This window comes from Apis dorsata, unplaced genomic scaffold (genome assembly GCF_000469605.1).
Source record: "Apis dorsata unplaced genomic scaffold, Apis dorsata 1.3 scaffold_813, whole genome shotgun sequence".
NCBI classification, from domain to species: Eukaryota; Metazoa; Arthropoda; class Insecta; order Hymenoptera; family Apidae; genus Apis; species Apis dorsata.
In genome coordinates, this window is record NW_006263951.1 from 71820 (window position 1) to 98227 (window position 26408).

The following is a 26408-nucleotide window of genomic DNA, read 5'->3' on the forward strand; positions in this document are numbered from 1 at the left end:
AACAATTTATCGCAATGAATAAATATATATCGAATTAAATCCATCAACAATATCATATAATCTTCCAAACTTTATTCGAATTTCATTTCATACCTCATCGTCATTTAAGATTTCTTCTCTTCTTATTTTTATTTCTAATTCATCGCCCATTATCGTTATCATTATACACTTTATAAATGAACAATCTCTTTCTATCTCGTTTTTCTTCCAATCTTTCTAATTTTTTCCCATACGTTCAACCATTCAACCATTTATTATATTCATAAATATTCTGACGGTTCTAGTGTTAATTACGTTCAATTCATCAACGTTTATTGACAACCAGCGAACGAAGCTACTTTATACGCGTCATACTTAACACAGGAACCAGCGAAACACGCAAGATTGACGGAAAGCCGAGATTAAATACAAACACTTGAATTCAAAACAGCGAGGGAACAGAAGATGGAACACAAGAAAGCTTTTCAGAAAAACTGCAAGACAGTATGATTTAGCGAATTTCGATCCGTGAGAAAGGTTTCGTGGAGCAAGAAGCGTTTAAAACTAAAATAAATAAACGAGAGGCGAGAAAAGAATGAACGAACGGGACGAAAAAGTTCCGACGATTTCTAGATCCAAGAAAGAGAACACTTTGTATATGAATTTTGCAATTTGATTTTTAATTTAAGAGAGATTGTTAAGAAAAAAAATTTAATTTTTTAATATAACTTGTCGAAAATTTATTAATGCGAAGTCGGAATTTTATTAAATGAATTCTCGATTCTTCGCTCGAGACGGCTGATCAAGAAAGATGATCGCTCGACGTCAAATGAAAGCTGTTTTCCGTGCGTGACTTCCGCCGGATTCGCGTCGACAGTGCTTCCATTGATAAATAGACAGTCGTGCGCGCGTTTCACACGAGTCGATATCGGGTTTGAAACGTTATTGAAACGAACATTTATTCGAATAAAATTTTGATAGATTAATTTATTCGAAATAATTTTTGTTTCGTTCGATAAATTCCATTGGAATAATATTTTTGGCTTTATTTTATATTGCTGTTATATTTAAATTAAAAATATAAATTGTTCGTCGTCAATTAAAAATTAAATATGTTTGCGTAAAACTGAATAAAATATGTAATTGTATTTTGACAGTATAATAATTTATACTGCTATCGAATTAAATGTACATTTAATTACAAATTATAAATTATTCTTATCGTTAGGACGGTATTTTAATTTATTTCTTTTTACACGTGATTCAATACTTTGTGTGTTTTTATCAGAGAATTATTTTTCTCTGATAATTTTATTATATAAACGTATATTCGAAATTCGGTCATTGATTACAAACTTATTATAATTACAAACTTTTACTTCTAATTAATATAAGCACGATCCAACAGTAAATGTATCTTTTCCACACAACCGGTCATCAGTCCAGTAATTGGAGCACAACGGACATTTTTTACTAACGTTTTATGGACGAAGTTAATAACTTTGAAATTACAATCGACATACATTTACTTGCTAGGTGGAAAAAAAACGATGTGCATTTGTTACGCATTATAATCATAATGAATAAATCATTAAGACGTAGAGCATCTTAATAACACAATAGAATCTCCATTCTTCTCACTGGAATAACAAAGTTACGTGACTGTTTCAATAAAAAAAACATAGATAACATAATTGGCTCTTAAAATTAATATTAAATATTTTTTTAATAAAAAAAAGAATCAATCTCAAACAATATTTTCTCCTCGCATAATCATCCATTCTAACATCGAAGAAATTTTATCTACATCACTACACTTTTTCACGTTACGAATAAAAAATTAATTATTCATCCACGCTATTAGCTTTTCCAATTTATTACACGTCTCTCTAAAAAAAAAAAATATTTCCACCAGATCCAGACGAAATGAAAATCGATCCCATAGTTCGGTTAATTATCATCGAAGGCCCACAAAGGCCAGAAAAGCCACTTTTTAAGCCACGACCTGAACCCTTCAACAATTTCAACGATTCCCAATCGTATCATTCAATCTTCATCCTCGACCATACATTCGCATCATCCGTATAATCCAATAATTATAACCCCGGGCCACCTCGCCCTTTGCCGAAAGAAATAATCTTATTCCAACCGCTGGAGCCAGCCACTCTAAAACTAGCCTTACTAGCCTTGTCTACCTGACGTTCAGGTCCTAAACCATCCGAACGACCTATTCTCAATTACTCCTCGATTCCATCTTCGATATATATATATATACAACATCGGCGTATATAACGTGGTCTCCTCCACTCTCGAACCGAACCGATAACAATCCTAACGCCAGAATCCACAATGCAACGAGGCATTATAACGTTATGCGCGCCGCGGGCTGTCGTCGTTAGACCGAATGAGCCCCGTCCTCTAATTACAAGCCTCTTCCGACTTGACTTTTACGAGACAGGCCGGTATACGATACGATATACGAGCAATGCCCGCGACAAAATAATTAACCTAAACGAAATTCGTCTCCCTTAACCTGTTATCGCGTTAATTTTCGCTCGAAAATTTTTTATATCCGCGATAATTTGATAATTTCGAAACTATAAATATTTATTTATTTATTTGTCCTTTTATTATTATTATTACGGTGATAATAAATCGAATCCAGATTTCGAACTTTTAAGACGATACTTTCAAGATCTCTTTTTCTTTTTTTTTAATTCAACGTCAGTTTCTTTCCCTCGATGAATCTTTATCGATTTGCGAGTGTATCTAAAGATAGTAATTATATACGTAGATCAATTAAGACATTGGCCTTTTTTTTCTTTACAAATGAAACTTTCGAAATTCTAAAATTAAAGCATCGATCTCAATATATTCTTCACCGTATAATTATCAAAAATATATAACTTGGAAGTTCTTCTTTGCTGCGTACGAATTAAACTTTTGAACTCTTAGAAACCACGATCAGTATCACCGTGTTACTACGGTTCCGAAACGTACGCTCGTACGTACGCTAACATCAAATTATAAATAGACTGAACTATCCCATTTATCAGCGTCAATAGAGCCGTAAATTTCGCGGCTAACTGTTCTCACTTTACCATCTGGACAGGACCGAGGTGTCCGCTCGCTGCTAGAGAGCCCGGGAAGAGGCCGAGAGCGCGCGGGATACGTTGCAATCATCCGCGATTTTCAGGATCTTCCGCTGACTTCCTCCACGTCAACCATCTTAGATTCACGCCGGATAGTACAGGGTCGTGTTAAATGGCCGGCGCAACTATCTAGATCCAAACTGACTATTTCTGGTATAAAAGGGAATACGAGGGATGGTGGGGAAAAAAGGGAAAGAAAGAAAGAAAGGGGAAAAAAAGAAAGAAAGAAAGAAAGAAAGAAAGAAAAGGAAGAGAAAGAAGTAGTTGGCCGACAACGAGATTCGAACGCGCGATCCTCCCGGGGCGAAAAGCGAAAATTCCTCTCCTCGCGAGTTCTATCTACGTTGTATTATATTTCAGGTTGTTATTTATTGGGACAGCGTCATCGGTGCCGGACCTTTGTCGAGATTATCCTCGTGTCCTCGCGACACAGCGCGTATTAATATTCAATTTGCGCCGGTTCCTCGACGATGTACCGAGAGATAGACCATCGTGATTGCCCGCCGCGTTATTACGTGATTATTTACGACGCGGTGTCGTTGGCCGGCATTTTAATTTCGTAGTGGGTGTCGAATTTTCTGGACGGAGAGAAGTTTAATCGCGCAATTTCGTGGACAAACGATGGGGCGTTTCTAATTATTTCTAGGATTTATCTGTTATATCGTGTCATGTAATATTTTTTTTTAATTTTCTTTTGCACTGTATTAAAAATATATTGTACAAATATATTGTATTTTTGTTAACAACATTATTATTTCGTAAGGTGTTGTTTTTTTTATTTAATAAAGAAATATTCAATATTCTATTGAATTCTATTTGAAAAAAAAAGAAGTAAAAATATTAAGTTTTTTACTTTCCTAGAAAAAAAACTCTTTAATAATTATTTTTTTCACTATTTAAATCATTTGTATTTTTCTTTTTGGTGGGATATTGATTTGATGGATATAATGAGAATTCAATTTCAAAAAAGAGAAAAATTATAAATACGAGAAACACGTTTGTACATAGTAAAAGATCAAAGTGTAATGCGTTAATGTAATACACGAAGGTGTTAAATGAGAGACTATAAAACTTTAAGAGTTTATGATACTAATTGAGAGGAGTGAAAAAATGTTTAATCAACATGTGTTGTAAAATCAATATTTTCGATGTTAAATAAATCTTTGTAATCGTTGTTCTTCGTGCATTTAATGAATTTAATTTATTTATTCACGCCTGATAATATACTGTAATTATTACAATTAATGAAATGTGTGTATATATCGGATAACAAAATGGAACAAAACAAAAATATTTCTGACATCAAATAAGTGTATGCATTTACAGAAAAGGAAAACATGTCAAAAACTTGTTATGAAAAAATAAATTTTTAAAACTGGTTTCATTATACTAATTTCATTTAGTACTAATTATCCATTGTTCTTAGTTTCTTTACTAAAAAGATCTTTTCAAAATAACTCCTCGGAAAATTCTTCAAATGTACAGAATTGTATGACTATATTTAAATTCTGTTCTATTTTATTCCACATCCTAAACAATAACAACGTTATTTTAAATTAAAAACTTTATATACTGTCATAAAAAAAATAATTTTTTAATTATTTATTGTCTACATCTAAGCAGCAATGGACTATTGTCCCTTCTAATTCACAAATTCAAATTTTATATTATATTATATTATTTTTATTTATATGATATATTCATGATTTATAAAAATTTGATGATAATTCTAAATAATTGCGATTGATATATTAATTTCAACTAATTCATTTGCCTCGTCTCGTTAGAATAAGAATAATAAACACAATTCAAAAGAGAAAACAATTCCCTATTCAACTAAATATCCCCAACATCCAGGAACGTTTTCCTATCATTAAGAGACCACAAGATATACTCCACCTAACACAGAATAATCACGGTGCCGCCATTAAAGCAGACCGATCTCGTCTGCTTATATAACCGCAAGACAAAAGATTTGGCCGAGCCAAAGAGAAAATTACGAGGTACACCCATACAGATGAACGTGTTTTGAGATCAGTGAAATATAGCAAAGAGAAGAATTTTTCTATTGTTTTTCAGCATTGTGTTAAAGAAAAATTATTTAAATCATTATTCTACCATATCTTTCGCGAATATTTATTTATAACAGAAATATTCTATAATAATAAAATTTCTTTCAACACTTCTATTTCACGTAAAAGCTAAATCAGAATTAATAATACCAATTACAAATTTTGATATTACTATCGCAACTATTTCATCTTTAAAATGAACTACGATACGAAATATTGAAATTTTGCTTTCAAAATAACGCTTCACCGATTACTATAATAATAACAATTTTACAAAAGCTTCAAATCTCTTATTTTTCAAAAAATATCAGAATCAATCTGAATCTCTTTTTATAACTATCGTCACACCTATCCAATTCCATCAGTAATAAAAATTTACTGATCCCCTTATTTTTATTTCCAACAACTATTGCTTATCAACAACTAAATTTCATCGATATTATGGCCAAACCAATTAACCCCACGATGATAAAATTAACCAATCTTTCCAATCTAACCTGAGAAATGTTAACTGATAACTCGAAGAATGAATAAAAAATAAATATTCCCCAACTTTACAATCACAATTTATAACACTACAACATTTCCAACAACGTGAATCACATAACGTGCATTACATAGACGTTCATTGCGTTTTCCAATCACCCAGTCGCCCTCATTCACGCGGTGAAATAAACGTTTACCGCGGGCTAGCTAGGTCGTGAAGATTTCGCGACGTCCACCCATTATCAGCATATTTCAGAAGCTCCTCCTTAAGGACCTTGGAGGCCCGTGCCCCGTAATAACACAAAACCGGCTAGCTCCTCTCTCCTTCTCTCGCTCGCACCTATGTATCGCCGCGTATCTCTCCCTACGCACAGCTAAATGAATGCAGTCGCTTATAGCTACTGGATACGAAGATTACCCCGAAGGTAATCCTGATCGTACGCAGCTCTCGAAAGGATCCCTCCTCCGGCTAGATTTCTCCTCTCGTGCCTCTCTTTTTTTTTTCTTCTTTCTTTCTTTTACCCACATCTCGTGCGCTGACGCGCGCAGTGGTATAGGATCCACCATTTTTACGGGATCGAAATCCTGTCTCTTTGTCTTTGACTGAATCACTGGTGATTGAAAGAATATTTTTTATTATTCGTTTGAGTACGGAGAATCGAATTAACGAGTGAATTTTGGAGATCGAATTCGATCGAGTGGTTCTTGAATTCTTGGCTTCTTTTTCTTTCTTTTTTTACTATTTCCTTTTGTATATTCGACGAAAGTTAAATGTTTGCATAGTTTTTCTATGATGTAACGATTTTAATTAAATTTGTTGTTTAACTTACATCGATTGATAATTTGTATTCCAAGTATTCAAAATTTTAATATCTTAAAACAACTCGATTTGAATATTAATAATTCAACATCAAAGAGGAAATATTCGAATATTTCACGCCATTCGAGGAATATCATCTAATCACAAATGTCACAAAAACTTTCTAAAACACTCGAGGCTGGAAAGAGGATCAATGGCTATCTGTTACAACCCAAAACGACAAGATCCGTGTATCCCTCTGCGTATTCGACCTTGTGGTTCCAAGAAAAAAGGAAGAAAAAATACATATCTAGACTAAAAGTTAATTCCACACCAGTGTACGCGTCACTCTGTCCCTCTCTCGTTCCTCACGAGCGGAGCACAGCCGCCTCTCGGTCGTCGGGTTCAGCCTCCAGCGGAGGCCGTTCTATTCGCAGAGGAGAACCCAGAGGAAGCAACCGATTAAGTTTTTGTTCCCTCGAGAATTAGAGAACCTCTCCTCCTTCTCTCTCCTCTGCAAAGAAACGCGTACGAGAGGAGGAGGGAAAAGAAGAAGAAGAAGAGGAAGAAGAAGAAGAAGAAGAAGAAGAAAGGGGAGAGGAAGAGAGAAGCGATCCATCCATCGAATGGACCAATTCGTGCACCTGTTCGGGCCCGGCTCGATTCCATAAAACGTTAACTAGCGTGGTCGTCACGGAATCCAGACGAGGGTCCAGCCTCTCTTCTCTCCGGGCCCTTTGTTCCTCTTCTCCTGCTGCCGGCCTGCCTGGACCCGTTTTCCCCTTTCCCCTGCCCCTCTCCCCTCGATCGATCGATCGTACACACCGTCCGTTCGGAGGGATTACGTTAATCGCCGCGTGGACGAGAAGGGGAGCGCGCGATGAATGGCGAAAACCGCGAGACGTAGCCTCGCCGTATCTTCATCAATGAGCACGATGAGTTCGGTGAGATTGATTAATGCGGCTTGCCTCGCGATACCAGTGTGTTGATTTAGAGCCGTGTATTGCGAAACGAGACATCTACAGACGTTTGCGCGTTCGATAAGGAGGGGGGGAGAGAGACGATGATTCGTCGTCGTGGATGGAATAAACGCCACGTTATACGTTGGAGGGAATTGGGAGATTGGTGAGGAGGAAATCGAAGATCGCTCCGTTGGTTACTAATTAGGATGATTCTTTGATGGATCGTTCGGTGAATCGCACGTTTTATGGGGAGGGGGAGAGAGAAAGTTTAAAATTTGTAAGTTTCGCGCGAATTATTATGTACGGCTGATTTATGGAATTACCAAGAGATAGAAAATTTTATAATTATTAGATGAAAATATCTCAATGCCAGATCAACTAATAAATAAATAAAATTTCTATTTCGTTTCTTTTGAGCGATCCGTTAAACAATCCGTTTGAATTTGCAATATCAAGAGGATGAGAGAGAGAGAGAGAGAGAGAGAGAATTGAAAGTGGATAATTCCAAGAAATAAGCGAAGCAACGTCCGTGTAATAATAACGACAAAACCGCTATCTTTCCTATGGCATCGTGGTGCGTGGCACCGAGAAGATAGAAACGATACACCGCGACTTTGGTATTATGCTGACATGCACGGCAGTCCCCATAAGAAGAGAGGCCGTCCTATCGGGGTGCGTTTCAACCGGAAAGGAATGATTTATCGAAACACGTAATATGTCTAATGGCTGATAAAAGGCCGCATAGAAATGTTCATTCAGTGGAAAATACGGCATCGTGGCCTTCGTCGTTTAACCGTATGTATAATGTCACAACGATTTAAAAAAGGTAAATCGATTACTGTCTCTTCCCCCCTCCTCTCCCTCCACCGGTCACCCTTGATTAATTACCGGCGGCACGAGCAAATATTTGAATGTAATTCCATGTAAGTTAACTCTCGGTGCATCGAGAATCATATTTCATGAAAGTGAGACGTTGTATCACGGCTCGAGGGAAGAGGGGGGATGATGTAGTAAATTTCGGTTGCGGTGTTATTTTTCGACACCTTCGATGCGGATGATCGAGATAGTTGTGCGTTTGATTGAATGAACGTTAAAATATTTATATGGGAATTTTTCTAAGCAATTTAGTTTTAAAATCTTTGAAATTAGAGAAACTTGATGTAATTATAAGACGAGATTGTGATTTAAGATTGAAATTAATTTTTGAAGAATGGAAAAATTGCTAAAAATAATTAAAAAGGGATTATTTTTAGAAATTTATAACAATGTTCAATGTTTCTCAAATTTTCCTGTATCGTAATGTCAATATACAAAAGATACATACAATATATGAAAAAAAAACATTGTCAGGTATAATAGATGGAATTCCTATCTTGTATTTGGTAGCAGATAATTTTTGTAGCTCGGTTAATACAGAGTAAAAGCAAGTGTCGAACCGGTTTGTATCGGTGATTAATAGTGGCTCATAACAAGTGATCTGTTTCTATATTTTTCATCCTTTTAATTTGCATGAAAATCCCTACTGAGCTAGGGCTGCAGTAAAATATAAGCACAGTGCAATACCTATAACTAAAAACTACTGTGAACAAAATTTATTGAAATTGTTCCTCACTATTATTACTACAAACTATGCTATTGCAATACGATTAGCATATAAGTATAGGGTTTAATAACTGGAATAAACCCAATTAAAATTTATCAAGATGTTTCAAACTTCGATTCTGATCATTTCCACCCAGAGAAACAAATGAAAATTATAAAAATTAAAAATTAAAACGCAACGTTTGATTCAATTACACCAATCATGATTTCTTCAAAATAAATAAAATATAAGATAAAAATTCTCTGTTCTGCAAGTTATTCATCTTAACAAACAACAATATAAAGAAACGATAATTACTGTACCATCTAAAATGCAAACCATTGATATAATACATAATAAAAAAAAAAAATTATTGCAATCCAAAGCACGTCAAACACATGTTAACAAAAAAAAAATATTTAATAAATATTCCTAATTATCTCACATTTATTCCTTTCTTCAAACCGATTCAACTCAGAAATCAATCGAGTATGTACACAACATGGCATACTTAATTGCACACAGGATCGGCGCGTTTAATTGCGATACTTTCATGATCCAGTGTCACAAGCGTAACCGTTCATCGAACCGTTTCCATCTCGACAATCCACGATGCCGTAATAGCACAGGTGGAAACTGTATCTGTACAACAGGCTCGAACAGTGAACGGGTCGAGGAAAGTCGAGGAGAGGAAGAGATTCTGGCCGCGGAGAACGTGAAAGTCGAGGAACCATGACGGGAGTTTGGTCGAAGCTCTCAGGAAGCCTTACGTTCACGGATCACGAACGATTCGAGTTTGTCTGAGGATATTGAGATTCTCGAGTTTCATTTTCAAGGATGCTCAGAAGGATCTTAAATAGAATTTTTTTAATAGATATTTTATACTTTAAATTTTCGTGATCTATTCGATCGAAATTCTTTCTTCTTCTTCTTCTTCTTTTTTTTATATTATGAATAACATTTACGCTTTCTCTTTCGTTAATGCCACTCTTCAATGTCATTCAGTTTAAATATCGTTTAACAAATTAAATATGTGGGGAAAGATCGGTATAACGAGTTGATTGTTCGATGCACGAAAAAGAGACGAGAAAATTGAAACGAATGTTTTACGGAAATTTTAGAGAAGGAGGTTTGAAGAGAGGATTTGTCAGAGTTCTGAGACATAATACGATTTTAAGAAGTCGTGAAAGGACGGGTTGATGGTGATAATGATAAATGCGAGACGACGATGAAACGTAATAGATTCGCGTTATTTTCCGTGTACTCGAGATTTAGGACAACGATAATAATGATAGAAGCGCTGAGCCGAGTTAAACGACGACGATGAGGGTGACTGATGAACGATAATCAAGCGCGATGAAGATATGCGAGCCTGGTATAAATGCTGATCGCTATTCTATGTGAAAAAAAAGAAAAAGAATTGACGATAAGTTGACGATAACTCTTTCTCTGAAAATTTATAACAGGCTGATATTATTATTTATCGCAGAATTTATACCAGATTCAACGAGCAGTACAAGTTTACGGAATGAAAATATAAAATCCTCGTTTTGCATGTTGTTCGATCTATCATCTTCGCTACTTTTTTTTTCTGGAAAATACTGGAAAATATGAATATAACATAAACATTGTCACTTATGATGGATTGCCATATAAAACAAAGTATTTTCAAATAACGGTACACACGACTAGGAAGTTCCAAGAGTTCAAACCATGAAAATCGTATTTTGTTAACTTAAAGAGATAATGTGCCTTTGTACATTATCGTGTCCGAAAGATTAATATGTTTCCGAGAATCGAAGCAAAATTTGATAAGAATAAAAATATATATATATTTCTATCTCCACAGATTTACTCTTCTTTTTCGGATCTCTAGAAAAAAAGACTTTGGAAAATTTAGGAAAAGTAAAGGTAAATTAAACGGACAACTTTTTACAATCGCAACGTAATAAAAATTACGAAATAATGAATAAACAACGAATCATTAAAATCGAGGATCTCGTGGAAATTTATTAAAATTGAAGTTAACTATCGTTGACAATTAACTTCGATATTATCCGATATTATCCGATATAATTCGATCGAACTCTTGCAATCAACGCAATTATTCAGCACAGTGGAATCAGAAAAACACGAGATGGAACGCTGCCAAGGATATGTTTACGCGCGTGCTACCCGCGTACTATCCACCAGCCCGTGTAAATCTCCACTTCTTTCGTTGTTAAAAGCCATTCGCGTTAAAAGTGGAGCTTATTTGCATGCAATTAAAGGCGTAGAGATCGAAGACCGTACACCTGTCCGTACTATTCAGCTTCGTTATCCGTTACGAACGATTGGGAAAAAAAAAAAAAAAAAAAAAGGGGGGAAAAAAAAAAAAAAAAAAAAAGGGGGGAAAAAAAAAAAAAAAAAAAAAGGGGGGAAAAAAAAAAAAAAAAAAAAAGGGGGGAAAAAAAAAAAAAAAAAAAAAGGGGGGAAAAAAAAAAAAAAAAAAAAAGGGGGGAAAAAAAAAAAAAAAAAAAAAGGGGGGAAAAAAAAAAAAAAAAAAAAAGGGGGGAAAAAAAAAAAAAAAAAAAAAGGGGGGAAAAAAAAAAAAAAAAAAAAAGGGGGGAAAAAAAAAAAAAAAAAAGAAGGAGGAAAAAAAAAAAGAAAAGAAAAATAGGGAAGAAAAAAAATTATATCACCGTACATACCGTTGAATTGATCACCTATCTATCTAGCAAAACGCATTCCGCTGGCGCGGCCAGCATTACGCTATCTTTGATTTCGATCACGCTACCAGGAGAACTACAATCCGAATGGAAATTAAAATAGTTTCGCTTCGGAATCGAGTTAAACTATTGACTGATCTATAGATACCAATAAATTTTCAGCCACATTTATACGATACAACTTTTAAGACTTTTCTTCAATTTCATTGACTAATTCAAGCTTGACGGTTGAATGATTAATCACGCGATTGTTTCGAATAAATAATCGCAGATGTTGGATTTTTCCTTCTCAATCTTATTTATGGATATTATATTTTCTAATGTTTCTCTAATTTTTTTTAGCGAATAAACGAAATTTGATCGCGTGAATATTATGCATATAAAATTTGTTTTATTCATATACGTTTCGTATATTTCAATCTTGTTTCTCTTAGAAAACCAAATTAACCAAATTAATTTATTTCGTGTACTCTTGAATTCTTATTACTCGAATTACTACGATCAATTTATAAAGTTGAACCACGTTAGCGTTAAAATTTCGAATTTTAGAGCGTATCTTCCTCGAATGAAAAATTTCAACTTCATAACATTCTTCGATATTTCAAAATCCTTTTCAAATTCGAACCTAACCCGAGCTCGATCGTTGAATAATTAATTACACGTCGATGGAAAGATCGATGGACAGCGGTTTCCTAGGTGAATTAGGGCCAGGTTACAATCACTGTTTACTACGTATAGTGGTATACCTATTCATCACCATTCGATGCGTATTTATTAAAACGGGGAAGAGCCAGGGATGCAGTTACGCGATATCAGATGCCTGACGGAGGCTACCCGACTGGTTTCCTTAATCCAGCTAAGTGGGTAGTCCCAGGAAAGTGATTTTATATGATAGGCGGAGCGGAAATGAGGATAGCTCGAAGGGAAAAGCCGGCAATCGAAATAGGATGAAACGGGGAATTTATTTTAAAAAAAGCGGTGGAGGGAGGGGGATCGATCGTAGACTTACTTGAAACTTGACTGGTGGAGACTCGAACGATATGGGATATTGGAAAAAGTGGCGTAGCAATTTACCTGGGATAATAAAATGGCGGAAAGAAAACCCGTATTAAATCATTTTTTCCATCGAATGATAGTTATAAATAAAACGAGGTTATATATGATCCTGAAGGGAAATAATTTTCTGCTGACGGTGATCCCGGTGTGACGAGTTGGATAGTAATTGCGCGATATTAAAATTACAATAAATACACGATATAAAATAACGGTTAAATGCGGGGAACAAGTGAAACAAGATGGAAGATTTATAAAGAAATTACGAGTAATATATATACTATTTTCGTGTTAGCGATAATAACGAAGTAGTTGTAAGTAGATTAGTAATCGTTCCTCTCTAATGAACGTGTTCTCTGTCTTCTACTACCATTAACTCACCTTTCGCGTAATTCGCGTTAAAATTATTTTATAATAACAAAATTATTTTGTTATACGAGAAATATTTTTCTCGTATATTTTTAACTCATAAAAAAAAAAAATCATTCTATATCACAAAATGAATTCTCATCCGTGAAATTACGGAAACAAAATCTCGTTCCTGCAAGAAAAGAGTAGCTCTTCCACCCTTTGGTTGTCGCTGCACCTGTTGACCGAGATAACCCTCGGGGTCGCTTGGCACGCGCCAACATTTTTCCGCTTCCCTCCTCTGCCTCTTTTCTTCGTCCATCCTTGATTTACCTTGCCTGTTTGTCAGATAAGACAGTCCAGTTTTTCCTTCTGACGGAGGAGAAGGTTCGGCCTCGAGCCAGCGTACGCCACGCGCTTCGAATAGAATTCAAATGCGCCGCTAGAGACATTCCTTCGCGAGGGAGGAGGATCCGCGATTCCGCGCGCGCATAGAAGCCTCGATGTGTGCCAGGAACGCGAATTTCCAACGTCTGAAAGGATTTAATCGCGTACCATAAAGTTCCATGGAAGTTTTAATGAACTCCACCCGTCGATCCCTTCTCGACGTTTGATTAAAGTCGGAAATTGTCGCTCGAGATTTGAAACGGATACGTATTCTCTCTGTTGTAAGTGGTTTATCGAGTTTATCCTTTACGTAGGTTTATCAAGAATGTTTCGAAGCTTGTCACATTGTGATTATTAATTGGTAATTCACGTCAGTGGTTGGTTATTCCATTGTTAATTCATTTCGTTACGATATTGATAAGATTGAGAGTGTTTTCAAGTGTAAATTTTTATATATATTTGAGTATGAATATTAATAAACGCTAATTTTAATATCAATTTTGTATATTAATAGAATTAGATATCTTTATGTATTGAACAAAAATAATACAATTGCATTTTTCCTAAAAGTATGGAGAACGTTACGTATGATCCATATTTATCTAGAAAATTTTATTTTAATTTTTCGAGACTGCAAAATGAATGTAAAAATGAATTATTCGTTCGATCTTGTCAATTTTCTCAAATAAGGAATATTATCGTTTGAATTATTTTGAAAGGTAATCGGTAAACATATTTTGTATATTTATATCTACCGTATAACGTACGATATTCAATTATACGAGGGAATCTCTCACCGTCCAAAAGTCATTTCACGCAAGATAAAGTGCAGCGCACAAATACGTTGCGTGACGTGAAAAATCCAGTTTTCGAGACGCAAATAACAGTACCAGCCGGTTGAAATAGTAGCTACGTGTCCCGAAAAATCATTTTGAAAGTCGAAAGTCCGAGTCAGCCAAAGAAATACAATCTCAAATGTTGAAAGGGGAGCCATATAAAAGCTCTGTTGGAGGGAAGCACGTCTGGCGAAAGAGATCTTCCCGACGATCGCTCCGGGATTGCGATTTAACGTGCCTCGGATACGAACTTTGGTTTAAAGAACGCGAGTAAATCGACCGTGAAATCGAGTAATTCAAAACGATTAATGTCATGCGTGTAGTCATGTGATTCGAGGATACAAACGACACTATGCACGGCGAAAAACGTTTCCATATCTTCTTGCTTGCATACGGCTCCTATACCGATCAAAGTTCAACGCGTTTCGTAAAATAATTTAAAAAATACTTTACTCTAGAAACTTCTAATCTAAATAAAAAAAATTCGAATTAAAAAATTTGACAAGATTAAAGATAATTTCTTATCATATAAAACGACTTTAATTTCAATCATAGGAATTTCCAAACAGCAATGAATATTGCATCAAAAGAATACAAGATTTATCCCAAAACTAAAAATACCGAAATATGCCGGAAAACGGGCAAAAATCGAATAGAATAGATTGTCTTTCTCGCAAACTCTTGATTTCTTTGCACAAGAACGCACTCTTCCCTCTTATCTCACCCCACAACCTTATCACCGTTAATCCACCGCTTCCCAAACAGAGAGAACGCTTCACGACCCTTATCGTAAAACCTGGGCAAACTCGTCCAAACTCGTACGTACCTGCATTCCTTACGTCGAATCAACGCGCCTTTCTACCAAACCGCTTTTACAACAAAGTGAAAGAAACGAATTCTTCGCCGTCTATACGATCTTGACAGGGATCGAAAATCGGCGATAAACGCGTAGGGGGAGAATTTGTCGAAGAGAATCCCTATCGAAAGTCGGTGACGACTTTCCTTCCATCCCGGTGCACCGTGTACGGTTTCGAGCGCGACGGATAAACATCATAAACGTCGTTCGACGCTGAATAAATTCAGCCGGGGCGAAAAAGCGGAGGGGACGGGTTCGTGGAAACGCGAGAACGGCCGCGAAACGAAATGGAACTTACTAAAGATAGGAGAGAGGAGATTGGAAGAGAGGAAGACGCCCACGTGGCGCGATAGTAACGCAAGATCGGATAGCGAGAGGGATTTTCATTCACCAACGGGGATACTCTTCTTCGTTCCGGATTTGACAGATCCTTATTGCCGCGTTCGTATTCGCCCTCATCCTTTTCGCGGGCAAATTTCTTCAAAAATTAATAATTTGGAAGTAAAGAGATAGATTTTATTTTATTTTATTTTTTTCGGGAACAGTTAAAGAGTTAAAGAGACGTTATTTATTGAGAGACGATTGAGTGTCTTTCGTTTGTTTTATTTTCTTTTTTTTAATTATTACTGTGGAAATGTATGGAAAATTAAGTTTTTTCGAATATGAAGATAAACGAAGATTAATGTATACTTTGGATATTTTGTATTTTTTATACGAATATAATATACATTTCACTGTTAGATTATTATTAATTATTATTAATTATTAAATTATGTTTAGATTATTAATAGTTGTTAGGGGAAAAAGAAATAAAAAATTGTATAGGATATTCTGTAACTAAATATTACGTTTTAAGAAAGAAATAACCAAGAACATTGAAAGTGTTCCATAGAAAAATTGTAAAATGGCAAATCGAGAAGCAGTTTCTTTCCAAAGTAATCGGTAATTGAAAAACGTAAGAAACTTTGTACATGCCTGTTTAGAAGTTTTTATTTCGATTCGGTACTCGATTATTACCAGTGGCAAAATCAGAAAGTTAATTGAAATATAATCTTCCACAAATTGCCATGGAAACTGTGTAACTGATTTATGATAGTCGAAATAAAAATCTTTCGCGCTTTTTGAGTGTAATTTACACGCAATCAATATGATTTTGCAGCAGGAATTACTTTCCTTAAGCTGTATTTCTAAAGACTTATTACCCGAGTACTAAAAGATATTTCACTCGAAGGAATATTACCACTTCATAAACCAGTGAAGAATGCAATTCCGGCATATCTTCCGCATAATAATTATGATCAAGATTTTAAAGAAAAATTGAAATACAAAAGGCAAAACATTCGAGAAACACTTGTGAATAAAATTAAATTTTAAGAAAAAATTACGTATATAAACTCTCTTCTAAACCTAAATATTATCATTTCATTTGTAAATATTTATACTATTCTTCTTCTATATAAACACAAATTCTACGTAACATCTCGAAACTCTAAACTAATCCATAACACTTATCCTTTTACCGTACAAAATTTCACGAATTCCATAAAATCGCAAACCTTTAGAGAAAATCTGAAACTATGTAAAACGACACGATCGCTTCGACGCAATGAGTCGTTCACGTGACGAAACGAAATTCCGTGGCAAAAAATACAAAGGGAGCTTCCTTCTTTACAAAATTCAGATTCGCGATAGAAGAAGGAGAGAGAGAGAGAGAGAGAAAAAAAAAATTGATAGAAATGATTGTTTCGCCCCGTGAAACGTTGTTTCTAAGATCGGCAAGAACCAAGTGAAATTCGTTCGGATGCGTGGTAAATGCGCAAAGGGAAGAGGAACGTCTCGTTCCATTATGGCGAGGCTTGCAATAAAAGTCCATCTACGCATCTGTCTTTCCTAGTTTTTCTCGGCGAACAGCCCCGCATCGTCCATCCAAATGGATGATGCAGCGCCTTTCGCACTGCACAAAGGATTCCACCTTGGTCTACCTCGATTCACCTGATTCTGCGTTTCTGCTCGATGCAGAAATTATTCCGCAAACTTGGAATAAAGCGTCGTCGTTTCAACGTGGTTCGATAGTTATTGCCGTGAAATCAGCCGTGTCGCGGAAGGAAAAAGGAAAAATTAGGTTCGTAAAAAAATTTTATTTCTATCTCTCCGTTTCCTTCTTTCCAATCGCAAGATATATGTGTAAAGCAAAAAGCTGAGATGCAGAGTTTTTCGAGATACGAGATTTACGCCTTTTTTTCTTTTTCTTGCATTCGTCTGATTCGATTTGAGGAAGTTCGATTATGCTTTGCCGTGTCGGATTGGTCGTAGTAAAATATCGAACGAGGAATTCTTCGAGATTCGTTTCAGAAGAAGAAGAAGAAGAAGAAGAAGAAGAAGAAAGAACGATTGGAAAGTTTCCTCCGCTTCGAAAAATTTTGATGTTACGTGTTTCGGAAACTTAACTTGTTTCCGATCAATTTCTCGATGTTCTCGTCTTACGTTGGACTACAATATGAAATTATACACCCACGCTAGTTCTAGATTAACCTTACGTAATCCAATACTGTCACGGCGAATAACGGGATATCTACGGGATATACACGGGTATCAATCCAAAAGAAGAGAGATATAAACGGCAAAATCATCACAACTCGGAGGAAATTTCAGATGAAATTTATATTCCATTCTCCCCTTCCAACAAAACATATCCCACCACTTCAAATTATTAAGGAAATCCAGTTTGAATAATCCATCCCCTGTTGAAAATAACTCGAGCGATTTTTCTCCCCAACGAACATATTTCGTATTTGAAAAATTTAAATCGAACGCGGCAGGCATCAATTAACGCGCATTAAAGTCACGACGAGTTGAAGAGAGAGTGTCTTTCATCCCATGGAGGGAAAGAGCAGATTCATTCCACTTTGGTTGTATCAAAAGAAAGAGAGAAAGAGAGAGGGAGAAGGAGGGGAGTCGAAGACTAGATGCGCGGTGTCGAAGGCTTAAGCTCGACGCTTAAAGGAAAAGATGGCAGCTCTCATAGGTTTCAGAAGCCCTCGGGGCCCCAGAGGCCGTCAGCCTGGAGGCTTAGAATTCGCATCAAGAGGCGCATCACGTCTCCGTGGGGTCTTCTCTTCGTTTCTTTCTCCTCCTCCTCTCTCTCTCTCTCTCTCTTCAACTTCTTCAGCTCCTCTCCTCCGCCTCTCCTCCTCTCTTTCCTCTTCCATCCGACTCGCGGTCATCTCGCGTTAGGTCACGCAGACAAAGCGTTCGAAAAGGGGGTACACGCGCGGCGCAAAGCTTCAGAATGAATTTCGTTTGCATACCGTCGAATTGCATTCCTTCGACCCGTTTCCTGTCCGCGCGTGTCCTCCAAGCAGCCTTGCCGCGGACTTTTTCTTCTCCCCGCCTCGCCACTCCGCCTCGTTCCTTCCCTTTCTCCCTTTTGTCCCAACGATCGGCCGACAGATACCGCGCCGACGAGAAGGCCAATCGTGGCCGCCGGTTTATCATTCAATTTATCAATCATAACGCTAGTTTCGATTCGTTGGATCATTCGCTGTTGCGACGAGGAGGAGATCGTCAACGGTTCGACGAAATGATGAAGGGATTTGTCGTATGATTGAAGAAGTTTGTTCGAATTGGAAGAATGGAAGAGATGAAATGAAATTATATTTCAAAGATTCTGTTTCGATATTGTTGATCTGATTGATTTTTTTTCCAAAATTTATATATAAAATATTATTATAATAATCCGTTTTTATAACCTGCGAGTCAATTATCTATTTATCAAAACCAGATACCAGAGATTTTAAAAAGAAAAAAAAAAAGAAATGTAAAGTTTCGATTACTTAACGACAGATTTACAGTTCAACGACATGGCCGTGTAACGCGTTTTGAATCGATAGTTGTTCGATCGAAAGTTCGTCCAAGAAAATATCACGTGAATATGGTGGCAGTCGAGGCACGAAGGGCCGCGACGTGCGTATGCAACCTATTAGAATGCATTTCTTTTGTTTCGTACCTTGCAGCCGTTCACAATGTTCGACTGCATTCCGAAGGGTGTGCCACTTCCTGCACGTGTGTCCTCCAGGCAGCCTTGCCCTCCCCCACAGTATTTCGTGCCTACATCCATACGACCGATGAATCACGTTTTCGCTTATCTATCACCGTTTTAAAAAATTTTTATCCAACCGAACGTGCAACGGAGATGTCTGAGAAGAATTATTAATTAAAATATTCCAAGCCTTCTTTCGTTAAGCTAAATATCAAGATAAAGAGAAAAATCGATGATAAAATAAGCAATAATTATCATTCCTTATATTTTAACGAAATTATAAATTAATCGTTGTATCGAATTTCCAAACGGGAATTACGCAAATTACATAACGCTTGGCAAAAATTGGGCACGATGCTCGTGCAGGGATAAAAATTCTCGTCGTTGACGAGAAATTTCAACGTGCACAATGTGGCACACTTCCACGTTCCACGAAAACGCGAAAAAAGCGGTCTAATGGCCGCTGGGACCGAATGGGAAAAAAGTTTCCGTTATTACGGGAATAACGAGGGCCCCGCAGGGCCCATTTTCGGGGGCCTCCAGGAACGAAGAAACACGGGTAACTCGATGAAGAAAGCAACGTGGCGATCGACGATCGTGTTACTTGGACACAAAGTCTAGACCCACCAGAAAATCCGCTCGGGTTTCTCAACCCGATGTGTGGATCCGTGAACACTCGAGTAACGAGAACAAAATGAAGACACGAGATGCAAGGGGGAAAAAGTTTAACCAGTGGTCCAGTGACACCCTAAGACTTGGCCTGCCGCTAACGGATTCTCTTTTTCTGATGTTTCGAGCAAGATGACGAGGGGACGAGATATATGAACCGAGAACGTTGAACGAGGTTTGCGAAAAGATTGTTGCTTCCGTGGAAGAAGCGGTTCAAGAAGAATTTCGCGCGACGATAATGAGACGAGAACGTGAAAGAGATGGATTTTTATCGATGAACGCGAATAAATAAAAATTATTCGATGAGGAACATGATAGAGAGGATGTAATGGAAAATTAAGTTTTACGATGTATTGTATTCTAATGGATTTCCATCCGATCAATGGAGAAGTTCTTTTGAATTTACATAGATTCTATAATTTCACTGAAATTTTGTCGATGGAATCTTTACATTTGAAATCTTTGGTAAAAAGGAACGAATGAGAGAGGTACGAATGTCGTTAAAATATTGAAAAAGAAATTTATAACGTTAAACTTCGCATCTTCTTCAATGAAAGTTAAACATTGATGAAAGTAAATTGATTCAGTTACCGAAACAAACGGAGAAAGTGATCGGGTGAAATTCTCTTGATGAACAACTATCTATCCACTGGCTAACAATTAAATAATAGTGAAAACCAATTTGGTGAAAAACAAGTTACTGGAAATATCTCTGGTGTATGTTATAAATCAAACTTGATAGATATACATTTTAAAAAAATTTTTAAAATAAATCGAACAAAAATTTATTGAATCAATATGAAGTATCGACGATTGATTTGTTTTAACACGAAACACGATCATTCTTAATCTCGTTTATCTATTAACACCATTTTGACGTGATAATAAATTATCTATTAATTATCTATTATTGGCTCGCATCTATCGTATCTTCATTATTACAATTATTCGACAACTCTTTTAACGCAACCATTCCTTCCTACGTATATAAAACACATTAATATTAATAAGATATCGGCAATTATGCAAATGTTCGTGCTCGTACAATCTTTTCATCGCCGCTATTCAATAAATATTTCTTATACCCCGTATATATCCCGTAGAATTTTCTTTTCGCAATCGAGACGATTCTTCTTTTAAGGATCGAACGATCCTCTTCTTCATCCTCCAACTTAATTCAAAAATAAGGAATACGCTTTATCCATTGACGGCGGCAATTACAAGTGCAAACCGTTAGCAGCAATCACGGTTGCATTCCGGTTAGGCTTTGGAATAATTACTCGTAGTCCGCGTACCACGGACCAAGCTAATGATCGTGGTAATAGAAAAAAAAAAAAAAGAGAGGGGAGGGATAAACACCAGATGATTGCTATGCGACCTGATTTATGCCTCCCCCTTCCACCAATCGTTGGATATACTATTGAGAATAAATAAAACCCTATCTTTAATAGCCACGTTGCGCTAATAACACCAACGTTTTCCTTCCTTTTTTTTTTTTTTCGTCCCTTTTTCCATGTTTATTCACCTGTGATAAATCAACGTGTCCGCACACAATTTTATCCCGTTCCATCCTTATATCGATTTCTTTCTGAATCCTTAAAATCTTGTAGTTAAGATTCCTAGCTTCGAGGAACTTGTTATTACGATATTTTTATCATTAACCAGAAACAGGCTACTGTTGATCCACGCATCGTAAGGGATCAACACTTTGGATACACTTTGATGAGTCTTTGATCTCGAATTTAAACTCGCAACGAGCGAGAGACGAAGCGATAGCGACCTGCTAAAAGATGCCGTGTGCTATGTATAAAATTAGGAGCCAGACTGTCTGGCAATGCAAGCAATGTCAAATGCGATAACGATGTCTATACAACGATGTAATATTGATGTAATACAATTATAATAAAAGAATAAAGAATTGGAAAATTTTATTTGTCAAGGATGTTAGTCACGTCGTAATTATTTACTCGAATAAAAATTTCCCTTCATTTTAATCCTTTGCAGTCCATTAATATAAATAAATAAATATGAAAGAACAATATTACAATTTAAATGCAATATTCAAATCTAAATATACTATCCAATCTAATTATATCAATAGATATAAAAATTTTAACAGTTCTACTCCAAAGTATTTTTCACAAAATGAAAGAATGATCGAAGAAAACTTATTACTCTCAAATTTATTCTAAACTCTGGATGAATATTCCTCCAGAATTTTTTAAGATTTTCTTCTTGAAAAAGAATAATGTTCTCCTCTGGGACATTTTTAAAGTCGATCTCATTCCTTTGAAGAATCTTCTTTCGAAAAATTTTTCGGCATACATCGAATGGGTCCAAGTCGGATGAATGCACAATGATGAATCGTATCTCGGGCAAAGAAATTGGATCATTAAGTGGCGCGACCTTGGATCGACGACGGAGAGGAACGAATCAACGTTCTTACCCAGATTCTTTTCCCCTTCTTTTTTTTTTTCTTTTGCTAATTACGCGTATCGGGTAATTTAATTAATGAGGGCACGCACGGTTTCCAAGATTACAGGGAAATCCTCCCGTCGGCTCGATTTAATGGCACCTCTCTCACGAAGTAACATTCTCCCCTTTTCAAGTTCGATTCAAGTTCGATCGAAGGGGAATGCAGTTGGCGAAAGATGGACGCGATTACTTTTATCAGATGACAAATGCGAAACTTTTTCTAAGGGCGGAGATTGATGAGACGGATACGTAGATTCGAAACGCATCGATCTCTTCGCGGACGTACGAGTAAACAAGATATCCATTAGGCGAGGAAAAAAAGGTTCTGCGTTTTAATGAACGAGATGTGATTTACTTTTTAAGTAAGAGAGAATGACTTCAATGAGTCCCATCTATTGTTGATATTTATCTCAAACTTTGTTCATCATCATAATTTCTATTGATATTTCCGATATATCTCAAAGTATATGTTATAAACATTAAAATTGGAATATGGAAAAATGATAAAAGAATTTCCTATTTCTCAAAACAAATCTACCTATTCCCACATGAATGAATAAAACAGAATTTAGTAAAAACTTCGAATCCTCCAAATCCTCTTTCCAACGAGATCCAACGTCTTTCAAGAAGCTCTCGAACTCGGATTCGCGAGTTGGTGCGGAAAAGAGTCGGATGAGCGGATGCATAATGGTGAATCATATCGCTGCCGAAGAAACTAGATCATTAAGCCATGCAACCTTGGATTTCTTGCCAAGTTCACTGCACTGTCCGGCCGCCTAGTGCTGAATATATATATATATATATATATACACACATACACACTTATATTATTCCAGCACCCGTATCCTCCTTCCTCCTCCTTCTTCTTCGCCTTCCTCTCTCTCTCTCTCGCTCAATTCCATCCAGATCGCGCAACCTCTTTTCTCCTTCGCACTCCGCTTCATACGATCAATCCAACAGCTCCTCTCTTCCCTTCCTCCTCCTCCTCCTGCTCCTTCTTCTTCGCACGCACTTACGTACACGCGCGTTCAACGATTATTTTTCTCCCTCTAGAGGAGCCATCCTGCTAGCCTGTCTCCCGGGGAACCCGACCATCTAGGCCTATCCTAGTTTTTTGCCTAGCGTCGTCCACACGGTGGCTCTGACCGGCCGAGGGGAGGAAACTCAGCCATCCACCGGTCTTTCAAACCATCTAGGGCCGGTTTCTCTCTGCCTTATACGATCATTTCTTCGCGCGCGCCACGCGAATCCGAATAAGACGGGGGTGGGCAGGGGAGAGGAGGGGGAAGAGAGAGACCAAATAGAGACCGTGGAACGGCCGTGAGTCGAATCGAGAGAGCAAGAGGAAGTTCAAGGTGAGAAAAAGCGATGGTGAAGAGAAGGGAGAGGTGTTACGCCGGGGTATTCGGGGAGCCAGAAGGGATGTAAAGGGAAGGGAAGAGAGAAGAGAGAAAGGTTTCTTGGCAGACGACGACGATAACGAAGAGGGGAGGTGTAAACAATGTAGTCCAACTTTCCATCGTGAATCCGACTACGTTCGATCCATGGCGAGCGCCATGGATGTTGCATTCTGATCTCCACCCCGCCGTTCGAGGAATTTCGTGGGCTCGAACACAACAAGGCTACGAAATAATGGCGACGTGACCGGTGGCGGTGCTACGCTCGCCAAGATAATGCTTGTTTCCCTGGCTGGCCGACGCTCAAGATGAGACTCCGTGCTCAGTTTCTATGATCTTCTTCCACGGATGCGAGGAGATTTATTTAATCGTGCGCCGAGTAAAAAAGATATTTTACACTCGAGAGAAAGAAAAAAAAGGGAGACGTTCGAGCAGGTGATAATGTTCGAGGATCGAGGAGGGATTGGAATTGAGGAAGGTCGCGCCATTCTCATGCTTCCCATGCTCGCGAGCTTTGCATATAACGTCGGAGGATAATCTCCTCCTGTTTGCATTGTGTCACGCGTGTTACGACGACGTAAGTGTACACACGTATTATACGCCACGAGATTCTGAAGCGGCCATTCATTCCACCAATCCGTCGAATGACATCACGAACGATTATTTCTGATGCGATGGGATGATTGCTAGGAAATCGTGGATTAATATCTCGTTCGTGGACGTGGATGGGGAGGAAAATTTTGATTTCTCGATTAATCGAGGAAGAAAGCTTCGAATTTTAAAATTGCGTGAAAGACGATGTGGACACGTTCGATTTATTCAAGCATTCGTTTCTTCTTTCGTAAATTTATCCTTGAATTTGTTCACTTCTGTTTGAATTGGAACAAATATGTTGATTATAAGCTTCGCACGAATCCAAAGTTGCAATTTGTAATGAAATCAAAAGCAACTGTGGCAATAAAACGTGATAAAAATGTGTGGGATAAATATCGTGATCAAACCAAGATCGTAATAACAGTGAAACCGATCTGAAAATTATAGTACTAGCTTTATTAATGATATAAGTTTATTTTAAACTCAGATATTTCGACTTTCTCTCTCTCTCTTTCTCTCTCTTTCTCTCAAGTACAAAATTGATCTCACAGATGTCGCATTGTACACTGTTCGTTCAATTTCAACCGATTCAAATTTCTACGCAAAAGACGGTGACCGATATCAAACTACACGAATATCACAGCTTCGATAACTAACTATTCCAAAATATGGATCCCGTGCTGAACACGATTCCTCGCTCTTCTCTCTTATCAGTCAATGCAGCAGCGGTAGCCTGCAATTTCCCTATCGAGACCCATACGCTTTTCTAAATTTGTCGAACACCAGACCGGACAATTTATCGCCGTTCGATCGTTAACGCTATCTAACATCCTCCATTTCTCCCCCTTTCTCCGCCTTATTTAGATCCGCGCCGAGGCCATGGGGCTTTAATCGTTTCGAAAATTACAATCCACTACTACCACCACTCTCTCCATTCTCTTTCTCTCCCTTTCCTTCTTTCTCTCTCTCTCTCTCTCTCTCTCGAGTAGCGAGGTCGTAGAGCAAAGAGAAAGAGAATCACGGTCGTAACAGGAGATCAACAACGCTTTTTCTCCCCGGCTGCATAACTGTTCCCCTTAATATCTATTATAAACTTACGCGCCCCTTTACGAGGAAGGAAGAGAGCGAGAGATACCATCGGGATAGGAATATGCATGAGGAGTAATACACCAACAGATCCGGCGGTTTATCGTTGTAACACATTGTGTTTAACGGTATCGACCGATCCTAAATAGCTGTTCGTACGATTGTGAGCGGTATAGCGATCTTACTGCTTCTGGTCATGAGTAATGTGACGTCCGTTCGATATTATATGGAACGTGATAATTGACTCGGATTATTATTACGGGTGAAACGAGTGAAGCGTTTCGAGTAAATAAGTTGGGAAAATAAGTTGAAGAAAAAAATTTTTACATCTTGCGAGAAGTGTATATTTTTTCTAAAAAGAGGTAGTTGGAATTTTGTGCGAAACTGGAAGAAGAAGAAGAGGGTGGCCAAAGGAAAATTTGAATCTAATTTTGTGAAATCTTTTGTCGGATTCCTAATCATTTATTTTCTATTTTTTGTCTAATTGTAATGAAAAATTAATTGCACGGTATTTTTTATTATATTTTCTATAATGTAATCAAGTAAGAAATCAAATTTTAATTATATATATATATATTAGTAAGAGATTTGATCAACACAAGTTTATCCGTAGTTTACGAATGAAAATGGACGATAATGATACTAATTAATATCCACTAGTGAGTCAGCACAGCAACATTTGTATCGCGATGATAGCCGATGTTTCGTATCGTTGTAACGACAATGCGTGGAATAACGTGATATTAATATACCTTTCGAGAGAAGGTTGTCCCTTCGACGAGAAATTATTATTGGATAATGATAATGCTTTAACCGATTGATATTGATGCGCCGATGAAATTGCATATGCAATTCGCGGTATTAACAACGCGGAAGGAAATATTAATAAGACGATCTTATTGATACATAATACGAATATAATAACCTG

At 37.1% G+C, this 26408-nt stretch overlaps 1 protein-coding gene across 1 annotated transcript in view; it reads right to left on the reverse strand.

Annotated features, from left to right (window-relative positions):
* LOC102672997 overlaps nucleotides 1-26408 on the reverse strand; it is a 105668-nt gene that overhangs the window by 51340 nt on the left and 27920 nt on the right. The gene's annotated exons all lie outside the window — the stretch shown is intronic.